Raw genomic sequence first — 15,925 nt, forward strand, 5'->3', positions numbered from 1 at the left:
GCGCGCTTCCGTACCACGCTAGCTAGCCTGCTCAGGATCGTCAAAGTGGAGGGGGTTAGGTTAGAAAGATCTACATTATTCACAGCTTGTTTTTTGGGATCCCTTATTCACAAAGAACAAAACGCCGTTTGCAAATGAAAGAGTGCAAGAGGAGCACTCGTCTCTGAATTGTTATAATGATATACATGTTCGTGCAGTTCTTTCGCAATGCTGCTCACTTTGCGACATTGGCGCATTTATTTCACTTGATTCGATACACAAAGCGTACCCGCCTTAGACGGGATGCTGCAGACTGCCCGCCGTGGTTGCTCAGTGGCTATGGTGTTCGGCTGCTGAGCACGGGGTCGCGGGATCGCATCCCGGCCACGGCGGCCGCATTTCCATGGGGGTGAAATGCGAAAACACCCGTGTACTTAGATTTAGGTGCACGTAAAAAAAACCCCAGTTGGTCGAAATTTCCGGAGTCCCCCACTACGACCTGCGTCATAATTAGAAAGTGGTTTTGGCACGCAAAACCCCAAGATTTCTTTTAATGCTGCTGATTGTGTAATATAAAGCTATATCGTACATGAAAGTTACATATATTGCGGCTGCATTTGCCCAAGCTTGTTCGTTGTTTTCCCCCATTCCGACATAAGCAACATTATACGCTGTTAAAAGCATGTTACGATTACTTGAATGGGAATGGGAGGTATTGTTAGGCTGAAGCAAGGGAATGCATTTGAAAGAAATTTCACCCCAATATTACTGCTCACTTTACATCGTTGCCGCTCTGGGGTTACCACCTCGGCACAAAACATTTATTTCAATCCAGCGAAGAATCCGATCGCAAGGTCGCGAACGATAGCATGGCGCTCGGGCCGATTATACATTTGTTACCAGCGCAGCAAAATCGAGACTCATCTGGATAACTCCTTCTGGGCATTCGAATGTTTCTGGATGCTCGGTGGAAGGTTAGGCCGAATCAAGCATTCGCAACCGCCTTCTCATTCCCCACCAACAGCTCTGGTCGAGTTACACCCAAGGGTCTGTTGCGATCATCTCTTGCGGCCGACGACACACCGTGCATTAGATGGTGTGGCTATAGCTGTATAGGAATGAAATACAAGTACCGCCGTGGCAGACTGCCCTATACGGAATGATCTTTTTTAAGCTTTTCGGAATTTAAAAAAATTGCCTGTCACAGATAGCGCAATTACTGTCATTGAGTGGATTATTCGCAAAAGGCGGACATTACAAGCGCGAGAAATTCAAACACATAGTCAAATAATTAACGAAAACTCGCCAATTAAGCTCTTAATACCTTACTTTACGGTACATATCGCAATTTAAGAATTGTAGCTGGTGAACTTGCGAGATGTGTCCACTTAAAATCAATCTCTAGGATGATGCCAGTTTGGAGGCAATATTACAGAGACGCTGTTTGTTAGCCTCTAATTCGTCGGGATTCTTCGTTTCTGCGTGCGTGGCTTTTGCTCATAGATAAATGTGACCCGATCCCAGTCCCAGAGCGAACAAGCGGGAAACGAACGGTGTGCTGCTTCTCCAAGAGGCATCCCATGACGTCATTAGGTCACATCATCACTTGAAGCTGACGTCCTCGCGTGTCGTCACGTCGTCACATGATGTCATCAGGCAATATCTTTACGCGACGATTCCGTTATCACGTCACGTAACGTTCGACGTGATGATGTGATCACGCGACCTTTGGTGTGGTGACGGGAGCACCCGACTTTGAGATGATGAGGTAATCACGTTTCGTCATCATCTCAAACATACGTCACCGTATGGTCGAATGAGTTTTTCTAGTATCGGATGTTAACGCCGGATTTTTCGCTTCATAGGTCATATCATGACTTCGTATTTATAAAGAATACCACCTTCAGTGGTCGTAGTGGCGGTTTCCTACAGCTTCGCTGGACATCTAACTTTCGTAGGACCAGTATGGCGAGTGATATTTCGCTAAGTTTGGGGCAAAATACATGGGCGTTCCGGTACCTTTTGTGCATCAATGCATAAAAGAGTGTTTTTCTCAAAACGTAAGTGGAACAACAGTTGCATTTTACGGGGTGTTTGATGGCATATATCTCGAAACTGGTGTAATCCTGGAGATTCATTGCAAGTGGATACGCGATGCAGAGAGATACGCCTCGCAAACATGCTGACTACAATTCGTTAATTGCAATACGTTCTGTAAAGTAACTAATCAAAAAGAAAATTGGTCATTTCTTTTAACCAGTTCATTGTTTGTTTCGATTTGACTTGCAAGCAATGTCCGCCTCCCTGCACAACATAGCTCAAACACTAAATTATGTTATCTGCAAGGGGCGATTTAAAAAAAAATTGCGTAAAATTTAAAGATGACAATCCCGCATAGCGAGAGCCGTACGTCCCCTACTGCGGGGGTGTAATTTGTGACTCGTCTGCTGAGGGAGCCTCCGAGAACGCCGTAAACGCTTGCTGTATCTTCTCGTCTGGCCTGGTGTTAACAGCGCAGAACGTAGATGAGGACAGGAGACGAGAAAAGGACACCACGAGCGCTTGGGGTGTCATCTTCTCACCTCGTGTACCTATCTTCGTTCTGCGCTGCTGACACCAGGATGGAAAACCAGCAAGTCCAAGCTGCTCTTCTAGCAAAATACACCTCGCGTCGTGTTGGCTGCCTTTTTCGCTTTTTGTCTTAACCTGCTTGATGACATTTTTATTTTCTGCGTTCCTGTCGCGTGCATCGCCATCTTCTCTGGTGTCCTGATTTCCTTGACTATAGTATCCTGTCGTCTGCAGTACGTATTCTGGGTGCGCTGTTTTCTGTATTGGAACTTTGAGCTTGTGTGCATTGTCATCTATCAAGTTGCACTTGCGCGCTCACGTTGCACTGTGCCTGCCTTCCTGTGTGTTATCACGTGCAGCGCTGTTTGGGTCAGCCTTTACACTTGTGTTGTTCGTTCTATACGTGTGTCTTATGTGGTACCTCACGCATTGATTTTGGTTTTCCTTGAGATCATCATCCTGTTCGTTAATTTCGCGAATATGCTAACTCGTGCAGCTGCCTACCAATCAAAAGGGTAAGGAGGAAAAGCCGAGAGAGGCTGAATAGAAATCAGTCCCGTTTGGTACTATCAGTCAGAAGGATTTGTTAAAAAAGGATTGTCGAAAAGGCTGCTCATTCAGCTCGAGTTTTTTACCTTTAAATGCCTTTATTTGGCAGCGTAGCAGAGCCATATTTGGGCAATACCATTACGTAGTCTACCAATCCATATTCATTAAAATGGGTGACGGTCGCTAATGAAACACTCTCACCCCATTTAAACGAAAACCTTAGACAAATAAAAACATACTCGTCCTAAGTGCTAGCCTCGATGTTTTCATTTCATTTCATTTATTGAAGCCTTAAAGGCCCGGAGGCATTACATAAGGCGGGGGCAAACAAAGTATCAGGTACTCTTCATCACGCTAAAGAGGGAAAAGAGGAAGAAAAGATAGACGAAGAATAGAAAAGGAAACAACGCTCAGGAGGGAACCGAGCAAGCAGTAGATCATCAAAATCACTGTAAAGAAACCATAATATACAACAAAATATATAGTACATAAATACTATTAAAACATATTATATGTGAGAACGAATCACTATCAATTAATTACTTAGAAGGGGTCAATAAGCGAATGCATTTGAGACGAACCATTCTAGGTGTAGTGGATTGTTAGTTTCTCACGGAAAGTCGTGTGGTCGGCGGAAGAAACAATACTGTCGGGCAGAGTGTTCCACAGCGCTATTGCATTTGGAAAAAAAGAATCCCTCATCGAAGACGTACGGCACTGAATGTGAGCGATTGGACAGCTGTGGTTGAGGCGGGGAGAGATTCTAGGCGGGGGTTGTAGTCGAGGGTGTCTGGCTATTGGGTGATAGTAGTAAGAGTGAAGCATGCATAGACGCGATATGATACGACGTGATTGGAGACTGGGAAGATCGAGTGTGCGTTTTAGTTCAGTTATGCTGGTTTTACTTGAGTAGTTTGACATGATAAAGCGTGCAGCACGATTCTGAATGGCTTCTAATTCGTAGGTGAGATATGCTTGCGAGGGGTGCCAGATAGATGATGCGTACTCCAGTTTCGGCCGAACGTATGTCTGATATGCAAGTTTTTTTATAGCGGGTGATGCAGATTTCAGATTGCGACGCAAGAAACCAAGTGTGCGCGAGGCTTTTGCGCATATTGTTTCAATGTGAGTAACCCATGACAATGATGATGTCAAGTGAACACCTAGATACTTATAGCAGTCTGTTCGTGGTATTGTAGTTGAGCTTATGTGGTACGCGTAATTTGTAGCACTGCGCTTACGTGAAAAGGACATAAATTGGCACTTATTAAGGTTAAGAGGCATGAACCATTTTTCACACCATGAAACGATAGTGTCTATGTCTTCTTGTAGGTCAATGGAATCACCAGGGTTATGGATGGCGTTGTAGATGACGCAGTCATCAGCAAAAAGACGCAGTCTAGTTTTTGTGTTACATGGCAGGTCATTGACATAGATTAAAAATAACAGTGGGGATAAGCCTGCTCCCTGGGGGACACCGGATGTAACATCAGAAAGGTGCGAGTCATGAGAGTTAGCGGAGGTGTATTGTACGCGTCCTTTTAAGAAATGTTCGATCCAAGTAATCAGTGATGGGGGGATTCCAAGAGTAGATAATTTGGCAAGTAGGTGATTGTGAGGGACGCGGTCGAAGGCCTTCGAAAAGTCTAAGAAGATGGCGTCAATTTGTAGGTGATTGTCCATGTGTTGGAAGGTTTCATCGGTGAATTCAGAGAGCTGAGTTTCGCAGGATAATTGTTTTCTAAAACCGTGCTGATATGAATAGAAGAAGTTAATTGATTCAAGGTAGTGCATTAGATTGGTTGCTATGATATGTTCCAGCAGTTTAGAGGGGATACTGGTTAGAGAAATTGGACGATAGTTACATGCTTTTGTTTGATCACCAGATTTATGGACGGGAATGATTTGAGCCTTTTTCCAATCGTGGGGAACTTCACCAGTACTGATTGATTGTTGGAAAAGTAAGCTAAGTATTGCGCTTGACAGGGAACTGGTGTTTTTAAGTAATTTGCTGCTGATTTGATCGCAACCAGCCGAGGAGGATAATTTTAGAGCCTGTATTAGCCCAGCTATTCCATCAGTGTTAATCTGGATATCGGGCATTGTGGACAGCGAGTGGCATGCTAATTCGTCAGAACTGAAGTTTATAGCAGGAGAAAATACTGACGTGAAGAAATTGTTAAGGGCTGTAGCACATTTTTCAGTGTCAATTAGTACATTGTCGTCGTCTGATAGTTGCAGCTGAGTTTGGCGCTTAGGCGGGGAGATAACCTGAAAGAATTTACGAGGGTTCGACTGAAGGATTGATAAGAGGTCAGTTGAAAAAAATTTGTTTTTGGAAGCTTTCAATTCCTTGATGTATTTTTTGACGCTTAGTTCGTACCTATCCCAAGCTCTGTGGTTATTAGTTAACTTTGCTTTCCGATAATGGCGTTTTTTCTTATTAAGTAGAAGATGTGGCACACGGCGCAGTATAGGAAGGAGCGGTGCAAGTTTACGGAGGAGTACTGCCTCGAACTGGCGTCTTTGCTATGAGACAATTTCACCCGGAATGCTGAATAAGATACCGGCGGAAACGAGTGCATCGACAACGATTTCCAGAAAAGCACCAGCCCCTTGCGATACTGGACGTACATATAGCGTACGCAGAACATCGTGTCATAGTGCAATTAGAAAGCGTTCACGACATATTTACCGCACGCGTCGACACTCGGAAACTGTAGAGCGCCACGTACACGTCCAACAAAGAAAAAAGAAGTATTCGAATACGAACCAATCACATCTCCGCTCATAGCGCCTAATGCCAAAATATTGATCTAGCAAAGTGCACGTAGCGCGTCGCGCTTCCGAGGAAACGTGTCGAGCGCTTTCCGAGTCGAAAAGCAAGTTGCAACGTCGATTCGGAAGCAGTAAAAGAAGCGTGGCTGCTGCGAGGACGATTATTGACTTGTTTTTTTTTTTTTCGCAGAGGCTTGCTGCTAGGAAAATGAGCCCGCAAACCTTTGGTGCTCCCTTTCGACATATTTGTCACGCCTTCCTCGGTGAATCTGCATCGTAGTTGTTTCGTTCTCTCTGCAGCGTAAGCTGTTATGGGCTCATTCCAATAGCCGTTTCAGCCGGCGATGTTGTTCGCCGCCGTCGGTGTACGTCGCAGCTATCGCCAGGAATGAGAAAAAGAACACCCAGTTCCCACCGCGATCGAAGCCGGGCCCACTGCACGGGAGTCAGCTACTCTTCCAGTGAACCACGTCAACGCTTGCAAGCTTGCAGCGGAAACCAACATGCGTCCTAACACGTGAGGAGACACGCGATGTGAGATTCGCGCCGCGTAGCGTCGATACATGCACACCTTGCATTGCAGTTGCTTATTATTGCACCAAGGCACGGCATGTAGCAGTTACAGGGCCAGGAAATGCCTCGGGTAAAAGAGTACAAATACCCTGGTGTAAGGCTAAACGAAGGCGATATATATGTGGAGACACAGGAAAAAAGCAATAATAGCAAAATGGAAGACAAGTGCGGCCATAATGAAACACAGAGTGCTGTGGGGATACAATAGGTACGAGGTGCTCTGGAATATGTGTAGGTGTAATCGTTCCAGGACTTGCATTAGGAAGTGCGGTCAATTGCTTGAAGTCAGTGGTTTAATCAAGACTCGATGGCAACCAAAGGTCAGTGAGCTGCCTGGCGTTGGGCGTTCACAGGAACACTACTGATGAAGCTGTGCAGAGTCCTGGACAAGTTTTGAAATGAGGCAAGCTCAAAGTAAAATTGATATTGAAACACAACTGACGAATATAGTAGAAAGTAAATGGGCTGCGAGAGTGTGCATATATTTGTACAGGGAAAACATTGCCCCACGGTGGAGGAAAGGAACTAGGAATCTTACCAGCAAGTATGCGGCCTGTATGGTGAGCAACATGGGAGCAAAGAACATCAAACGCAAAGTGAAAGAGACAGACAATCTCATGGGTGGTGGCAATAGAAAAGAAACCTGCTATGGGTATATACCTCAAAGGAAAAAAATCAGAACAGAAACAATTTATGAGAACTCAAAGGGAAGCTCCTTACTTTTCGACGCGCAGTTGAAAAGCGAGGTACACCACGGGCGAAGATGCATGTGCTTTTTGCGGGAAAACGAGGGAAACGATGGAACATGTTTTATTAGAATGTGAAGATATCCATCTAGCTGCCGGCTTAAGCTCATCTGGCCTCATTGAAGCTCTTGGGTTCAGGCATAGCAGGGAGACAGTAGACACGTCCGCTATAGAGATCAATAAGAGGTGATTGGAGTTTTGTCGGCAGACAAGTAAGAAGGCCACAAACAACGGAGGCGCACAAAAACAAAGTTCTCAGTAAAGGTTCGAAAGGTTTTATGCCGGGAATTGTCTCAAAAATACAAGTAGGACATTCGGGAAAACAAGAACAAGCACTTGGTGACGCAAAACACCATCCCGTTTCAAAGGAGACGCTGATAGCATCCATCCACCTGTCATAGTTGGTGGTACAAAGTAGATAGAGAACGTGTATGGAAGTATAAGAAGATTAAGGAGACGTTCGCGAAAATTCTCGAATCAAAACCATGTATACCTAAATAAATCAAGCTGGTTAAGTGACCTTGTCATCGCCCAGTTTTAAAGGGGATGCCAGTAAATCCTGCACATTATCGTCACTAGCATCGTTTCATGCCACTAGTTACGTGATGTGAGATGCGCACCGCGTAGCTTCGATAGGTGCGTACTTTGCATTGCAGTTGCATATTACTGTACCAGGTAGTACGCTATGTAGCAGTTGCATAGGTATAGCGTTACAAGGTACACAGAGAATGCTTGAGGAAGAAAAAGTAGATGGAAAGAAGAATAAGAACATACGAGACATCGCAGCTTCTCTCAAATAGCCCATGTGTCACTTCACTCTTTTTTCATAGTGGGGCTAGCCAACAAGGTTTTTCTGACTGACTCAGTAGACATTCAATTGAAATTACCGAATAGATTTTTAGGTAAAACACCAATCTGTTTAAGAAAGTGAGAAACAAAATCCATAAAGATCTGTTTCAAACATAACAAAGTCTATGATCAAAAAAGTATGCCGTTTTACGTGCAAAAAACCACGATATGATTACGAGGCGCGCCGTAGTGGTGGACTCCGGAATAGTTTTGACAACTTGGTATTCTTTTACAGTCGTTGGATAAAAATCAACAGAAACTGAATTGCAGTTCGTATAAATTTTTGTAAGGGTAACTAGCCATTGAATTTGTCACTGATTTTGGAACTCTTTTATTCGAGCCGCTGTCATCGCGCACCTCAGTTCTCATGAGGCCTTGAACCGTATATATGCGGGTGAAAGCGATTGCCGCTCCCACCTCTTTCCAACAATGCTCGAGAGAGAGAACTAAACTTTTATTTTCCGAAACGGTAAACCGAGTCAGAACCCGGTTCACCCTAGGTGGGAGGACTCCTCATTCCAAGAACCCTCTGGCTTGGGCTGCCTCTTTGGCCCGGGCGACGAGACTGCGTTGGTCGTCCCGGTCATCGGAGGAAAGCTTGGCCTCCCACGTTTCAGTTGTATGGATCTGCGGTGAGTTCGGGCGCTCATTTTGTGCTTCTATGGGGCGGCTTTCTTTGGACTTTGATTGCCTTTCGAATGACAACATTCTCGAAACGAAACGCATTTCTCCTTCCTCAGCTCATCGCAGAAGCCCTACATCCTGCCCCTCCCTCATCCCTTTTCACCTCATCGGCATCCATGGAGGGCGACAAACTAGGCGAGCAGTGCCGCGACGTCGTGCCGGTTAATCAAGCGGCCCGCAGCCGCGTTTAAGCGATGAGGTTTGCCGGCCCCATTCACTTAGCAGGGTCTGATTAGAGCTCCTCTCTTCCTGGTTCTCGTTAATGTGAGCGCCCTTCTGTCCCGATAAGAAGACCGCGCTGGCGCATATCCTCACTACCGCCGCCCCCACCTTTTCCCTCTTACGCGTGGATGGATACACGCTTATACTGAAAGAGGAGGGATGTCAACGTGTACGAGCCTGAAAACGCGGATGAGTTAATGAGTTTCTCCGCTCCGCATCCGAAAACGGGATAATCGCCGTTACGTGTGCTGGCCGGCATTCTCCGCAGCACTACTAGACCAACGCGCAGAGTTCGCTTAGTTGTTGCTCAGATGAACGCAGGTGCGATTTTAATCAGAGGCCGCAGGTGGCTGCTCATTCACGAGCGGTTCGTAAGAAAATCCTTGTACAGGTCCCGTTCGTCCAGGGGCGCATTGGTAAAGCAAATGTAGAAACGGCGAAATAGCTGTCAAGGAGATGAACATCGCTGCTAGCATAGCGTATACGAAGCGGCCAGGTAATGTGAGCCCAATGTTGAAATATTAAACCATCTCGCTGTACATGTCTGTAGCTGAATAACTGTGATAGCATTTTCTCGTCTCGCGAAAGTTGGCAAAGCTCTTACTAAATCGCCTAAACTTTACTTCAAGTTCTTCCTTTTATCTTGTGGTGGGGGGGGGGGGGGGGGTGGTAGGGGGGGTTCTGCTTTAGTTGCAACGCGAACCGCCTAGAGCTGCCTCAGAGGAGCTAGAGCACCGACTGGCAAGCACAATTCTTCAGTGCTTTTTACGTGGAGTACGTCCTCCGGTGTCAACCTGTTCATTTCACACTGCTACACAGACACGTTTTTTAAATTGTCGAACGGCTCTTACCACAGAGTACCCTTCCATCTATAGCCACGGAGAACACATCTATGACGCGGCTACTACGCTGTCATGACACGCTGCAAAAGGATGCGTTGAAGCTTGGGGATCGCCGCGTCAAGATTACGTTGGAAGTCGCGGTCCCAGATCCAGCGCTGGCCGGTGCCAGCTGTGCCGAGAGCATTACTCGTCATAGTCAGCGTCCCACGATGCTACCGTTGCCACGACCACTAGACAAAAAAAATCATGAAGTCTTCCACTGTGAAGGGGGAGGACCGGCGAAACTGCTTAGCACAAGATACAGAGGTGGAACAGAATTTTGAACAAAGGTACGAGCTCATTTACCGTGATATTTATACACACTCGCGTGGACAATGGGTCCTCCACCTCGAGGAGCCAGAGGAGACAAGACACGCGTGATATTTGGATGGGACGGCGACCACCGGAGATTGGAAGGAAAGGAAATACGCAAGCACTTCGAACGCCCACAAAGAGTGGGCGGTGCGAACGTACACATGGCCGACACGGGTCAAACAGTATTATCTGTTCTTATCAGCTTAATATCTGATACGGGTTCTATTTGGATCCTAGACATTGAACGCAACTTTTTTTTCTTTTTTTCCAAGTTGGCGGAGTGCTTGAAGCCTGCTTCACCTCCGCCGCCGGTGGGCCGGTATTGCATCATCTCCGGTATCGGCCCACGGTTTTTTCGACGCAGAACAAAAATACATGGAACCCTAACCATAAAGAGCTTCGCCGTAAAAAGTTCCGGCCTGCCGCGTCAGGCGAGCTGCAATGGGAGCGAGCGTGACCGCCGTAGTGTCGTTTCCGCCGCTCCGCTGGCCCGAACGGCGCTACCTGTCCAGAGTGGGACGCGTTGGCTCCGACGGGTGACGGCGTTCGTGGCGCATTCCTTGTGCTTTTTACTGCGACAGCAGCTCTATGGACGCTCCAGGCGCATTTGTGCCGTCGGCGTCGCCGTGGGGTTCCGTGTGAAGTCCAAGGTCTGTAAAGCCGTCGCCGCGCGCCGTGTGCTATATGCGTGAGTGAAAGCGGGCGAGGGTGAGCCAGCGAACGCGGCTCAATCCACCGTGCCGATGCTGCAGCCTGGGCACAAGAACAGGCACGTGCAGCCGTCGTTTAATGAACTGTCGGGATTAATACAGTGGTAAGCACGGGGGCCTCATGTTTCAGCTCCGCTGGTTAACCATCTGTACGGAGTGCTCGGACGGTAATTTCTTTTTTCTCTTTCCTCATGTCACTGCATTCATGTTCGCGTACTTCATTCATCACTCCTTCCAGCCTCCGTGAGTAATCATCAACGCAAAACAACAAAAGGACAGAACACATGCGCCTAACACAGCGGATGTGTTCTGGCGATCTCTGTTTTGCGCTGATGTTCATTCAGAAATGCAGTACCAGCTCGCCCAAACACCCACCTTTCTAACCTCGACGCCTGTGCCCCGCATGAACCGTCGATACAATAGGACAGCACGACGACAGTGGCCCTTGCGCGAATGTACGTGGAGTATCCCTATAATTGCTCCTTGCTGTAGCAATAATAGTAAAATTGTTAAAATACATATCTATAAAAGTATACTTTTCTAGACTCCACAGCTTAGCGACGCTGATTTTCGAAGTATGCGACCACATACTCTAAATGTGATGACTGTGACGTCACAACATCAGCAAACGTGCGCCTCACAGAAGTCCTTGCACTCTTAATTAGAAAAGCAGCGTCTCTGTACCTCCTATCTGTAGCCAGTTTGCGATTTCGTGCAGGTTGTCACGCGCTCGCGTACGCTCAACACGGCTGGAGTTCCATATTTCTAAACTCGAAGGAGTCTGCCAATTTTGTTTAAAGTAATGCATGATCGATGGTGGGATCGAACATGTCCCTTCCAGCACGGCCGTCAAATGTATGCTCTAACCATTAGCGCGCAAACGCACGCGTGCTTTTCTCATGCCCAAGTTGCACGTGGAAATGCCTGGGGTCTGCGTCACGGGCCTCTTTATCGCATTTTTTCATCGTGACAGCTTTCTCTTTCAGACGCTGTGTTAGACTGAAAAACATTCCGGATCGGCCCACATTAAGACCCTGTGTTGAACTGGTCTGCCTACTAAGCTGGCCCACATATTTCGTCTGATGTATACAGCAAAGTGACCAAATCAACAAAAAAAAAAATAAGCGCTTTATACAACCTAATGCAAAAGGCTGGCAGTGTCCTAGCTCGGTTATGCCATGATATATGTAGCGAAAGCTAAGGCATAGCGTGGTTAACCTTGGTTAATCTTGACTGGAAGTCCAGGTTAGTCTGGTTGTCTAGCTATGTTGCGGCGTTTAGCCAGTCCTGCACCGTTCGTCTGTTTCCTGGGCGATCCGTTTCCTCTCCATCTCGTTCCGATGTCGATTCCAGGCCTCCTCCTGCTTATCAGAATTGTCGTCATCCATACTGCCGCCTCAACTGTGGTTGCGGCGCACGCGAGCTCTCCTTTTCAATCCTCCGACATGTTATCAGGCATGTGACGCAGCTGGCGAAGCGAGCGCAGGCGAGCGCGACGACGAGGAAAGCGTGTGACGTCATACCAAACGGCGGCGGCGGAACACCTGTGGTTCGGTGCTACTAGTGGCGCATGCGCAGTAGTGCCTAGGGAGCGAGAGAGAGAGAAATATCCGCGGCGAGGCACGCGTTGTGACGTCATGTGCCTCCTTGGAGCACCGCCACGGCGAAATAAAGAAAGTAAAGCTTTCGCTTTAAAATTCCCAGGTGTCCTTGGCTATCGCCTCACAGACTGAAGGCGAAAGCCTTGTGAAGCCTACTGTAATCCACCTTTACCTAACTTAATACACCTTATCCAAATCAGTAATCAATCATTAATTAACTTTGCTAATCATTAATCATGTATTATTTATATACGGCTAGACATGCTTTGTTTGCTTCTGGCCTTATTTGAGTCAAGGGATATTTTCTGTACCTCACAACGCCAACTAACAGATATCTAAAGCTTTCGCCTTAAATGCTAAAACGTAATGGTTTGACGGTGGATGCCGGTAGCTGCTGGCTGACCTTAATATTTGTTTATGTTGTGTTAGGTTTTTTTTCTATCGTAAATTAGATAAAAGGCTTATGCTAGGTGCACAAGTGCATTGCACCACGTCTGCATTTTTTGCAACATACTAGGATTTAAAGAAATATTGGAAAATACCATACGTAGGCCAGCTGCGAAACTGTTTAGGCTATACAAAATGGCATCGCATAGCCCTGCTCGAAGGGTTGGCTCCGAACTCGGACGATATTGTTGCTGAAAGCGCCTCTTTTGCAATGTGATGATAGCAATTATATGGACACATTAAAAGCGAATAGTTGCCGTCGGCGTGACCATGAGGATCCGTATGTATTTAGGCCAGGCACGTACCCAGGTGCCCCCCCCCCCCCTTCTGTTCGCCCACGCCACCACTCCTCACACACAAAAATCCCGAAAGGGCCGACAAATCAATATACTCGGCGCTCAACAATTCGCTGCCTTTTGCAGCGAAAGCAGTGTATGACTAACTTCCGTAGTTTTTTTCGGCGTTCGTTAACAGAAAAAATCATCATGTAGCCCAATACTGGTGATAGTGCAAAAAGGGGCCTAGTTCAATGACACATACCCCTGTGGACTCGGGAACCTATAACATGTCATTGGGAATCTCCGGGATGGGCCCACGTATGAGGAGTGCTTAACGCCTGCTTCACCTCCACCGCGAGTCAGCCTGGCATTGCACTGCCTTCGGGATGGACCCACGTATGGCAGCGCTTAACGCCTGCTTCACCGCCACGGCGGGTTGGCCCGGCATTGCACTACCTTCGGTATGGACCCACGTTATATTAATGTTATATTAATATTAATAATATTAATTAATACTAATAATAATTATTATACAATATTAATGCCTCCTTCACTTCCACCGCGGGTTGGCCCGGTATTGCAATATCTTCGGGATCGGCCTACGTATGGGGAGTTCTTAACGCCTGCTTGACCTCCACCGTTGGTGGGCCCGGTATTGCACTACCTTCGGGATGGACCCACATATGGGGAGCGATTAACGCCTGCTTCACCTTTGCCGCGGATCGCCCGGCGTTACACTATCTTCAGGCCGATCCGTAGCGGAGGCGAAACACTGCTTTTCGTTTGAGAGCTTTGACTGTCGTCAGCTTTCGTTGCTATTCCATCTTCACAGAGTGGAATGGTTGCGCAGTTTTTCGCTCCTTTTGGATGGCGGTAGTTATCGGCATCTCCGGGGGTGTGGAGGCCAGTTTTCTCATCGATTCGGTGCCCAAGCGATTAACTCAAGATGAATTCAGTTGTCACCGTCTATTGCAGCTGGCAGGGTGTAGTTTATTGTTTTAATTATAATATTTTATTCTATTTATCATGCTCAAATTCTTATGTCACCATCTATTCAACGATCAGGCGCATCGCTGTTGCTTCGTTAGTTCAACCTTCTTTGTTTAGACTGATCCAGGAACAAGGAAAGGGATTCGGTTCATAGTCGTCTGGTCTGTATGGTCGTGGAACGAGTTGTGGCCGGAGAAAACGCCAGTTGCGTTTAACTTTTCCTTTTGCTTCATTATTTCCTCGAGTGACGGCTTGCCGCGACACTGGTAGATTCCCGGAATCATATATCCGCGATATTTATTTATTTATTTATTTATTTATTTATTTATTTATTTATTTATTTATTTATTTATTTATTTACAGTACCCTCAGGGCCTACAAGGGCGTTACAGAGGGGGTGGGTGCAATAATAAAGGAAATACAACACGTTCAAACAATTATTAGTATTTAGGTGATAAACTCAAAACATAATCAGTTATTGCGATCTTGAAAGATGATGTCTCCTCGATGCAGGCGATGGAGGGCAGAAGGCGGTTCCACTTGGCATTCGTTTTTGGCAGAAATGAAACAGAGAAAACATTTGTGCGACAGAAAGGAATGAACACTTTAAACCGATGCCCAAGACGCGACTGCATGTACGAAGGCTCTGAAATGGAGTCTTGTTTAAGTGAGTTATTCTGGTAAAAGATTTTTCGAAGAAGGCTGAGACGAGAGAGAGAGAGAGAGAGAGAAAACATTTATTCGAACCACCGAGGTGGTTGCTCTTGAGGTCGAGTGGGTGGTGTCCTCATTCCAGGACTCCACTGGCCATGGCTGCTCGACGTACTTGCTGGACGAGAGCTTCTTGTCGCGCCAGGGTATCGCCGGGCCGCTGTACCTCCCACCGCTCAAATGACGTGCTAGGCGTCGTTAAGCGTTGAGGTTTGCCCCCGCACCCCCACGATATGTGAAAGAGTGTAGGGCGTGTGTCGCCGCACCAGGGGCAGATGCCGCGATATGTATGTGGGAACATTTTACTGTATCTGTGTAGGTTTGGAAATGTGTTTGTCTGAATAAGTCGGAGAGCTACGGCATCTTCAGTACTGAGCTTTCTGTGAGGCGGAGGATAAATCCTGCGGTTGAGTCGCTGGATCTCGAGTCGGTCGCAGTAATTGGACGGCACGGGCATGAAGGTAAAGGGGGGGGGGGGATTGATGAGACGATTCGTCTTGCCCCGCTCGGTTGATTAGCGCTCGAGCTAGGGCGTTCGCCCCTTCGTTCCCCTCCAGACCCGCGTGGCCCGGCGTCCACGTGATTTGATGGTATTCTTGCAGCCTCAGGCCTAGAATCTGAGCCGCCAGCCGCGGTGTTCGTCCATTGGTAAAGTTACGGCAGGCCTGTTGCGAGTCGGTAACGACATGGACTTCCCTGCCTACCCTGTCTTTCGTCAAAGCTGCAAATTAATAAGGCCAAGGTTCGACTTCATAAAAGAAACGTTAGCTGTGCGGGAATAATTTGAAAGGATGAAACGTGCTGACCAGTGGCGTAGCCAGAAATTTCGTTCGGGGGGGGCGGGGGGGGCTCACTTTGCAGCTCGGCCTCCTCCTTATAGAAAGAGTCGATGGATCAAATACATTAAACATTAATAATAACTGCGTTGCCATTGCCAAAGATGCTGCAAACGAATTCTTGAATGCTACGCACTGTCAAGACAAGTAAAATTTGTATTTTTTCATAAAAGAATATACTCGTACGTCTCAAAATTATGCCCGA

The 15,925-nt window shown here is 46.9% G+C and overlaps 1 non-coding gene across 1 annotated transcript; it reads left to right on the plus strand.

Annotated features, from left to right (window-relative positions):
- Positions 1-10,304: 10,304 nt before the first annotated feature.
- On the plus strand, positions 10,305-10,500 carry LOC142576945 (U2 spliceosomal RNA). Its single transcript, XR_012827032.1, has one exon. It is a non-coding gene; the product is annotated as a U2 spliceosomal RNA (small nuclear RNA).
- Positions 10,501-15,925: the final 5,425 nt, after the last annotated feature.

Source organism: Dermacentor variabilis, chromosome 3, assembly GCF_050947875.1.
Source record: "Dermacentor variabilis isolate Ectoservices chromosome 3, ASM5094787v1, whole genome shotgun sequence".
NCBI lineage: Eukaryota > Metazoa > Arthropoda > Arachnida > Ixodida > Ixodidae > Dermacentor > Dermacentor variabilis.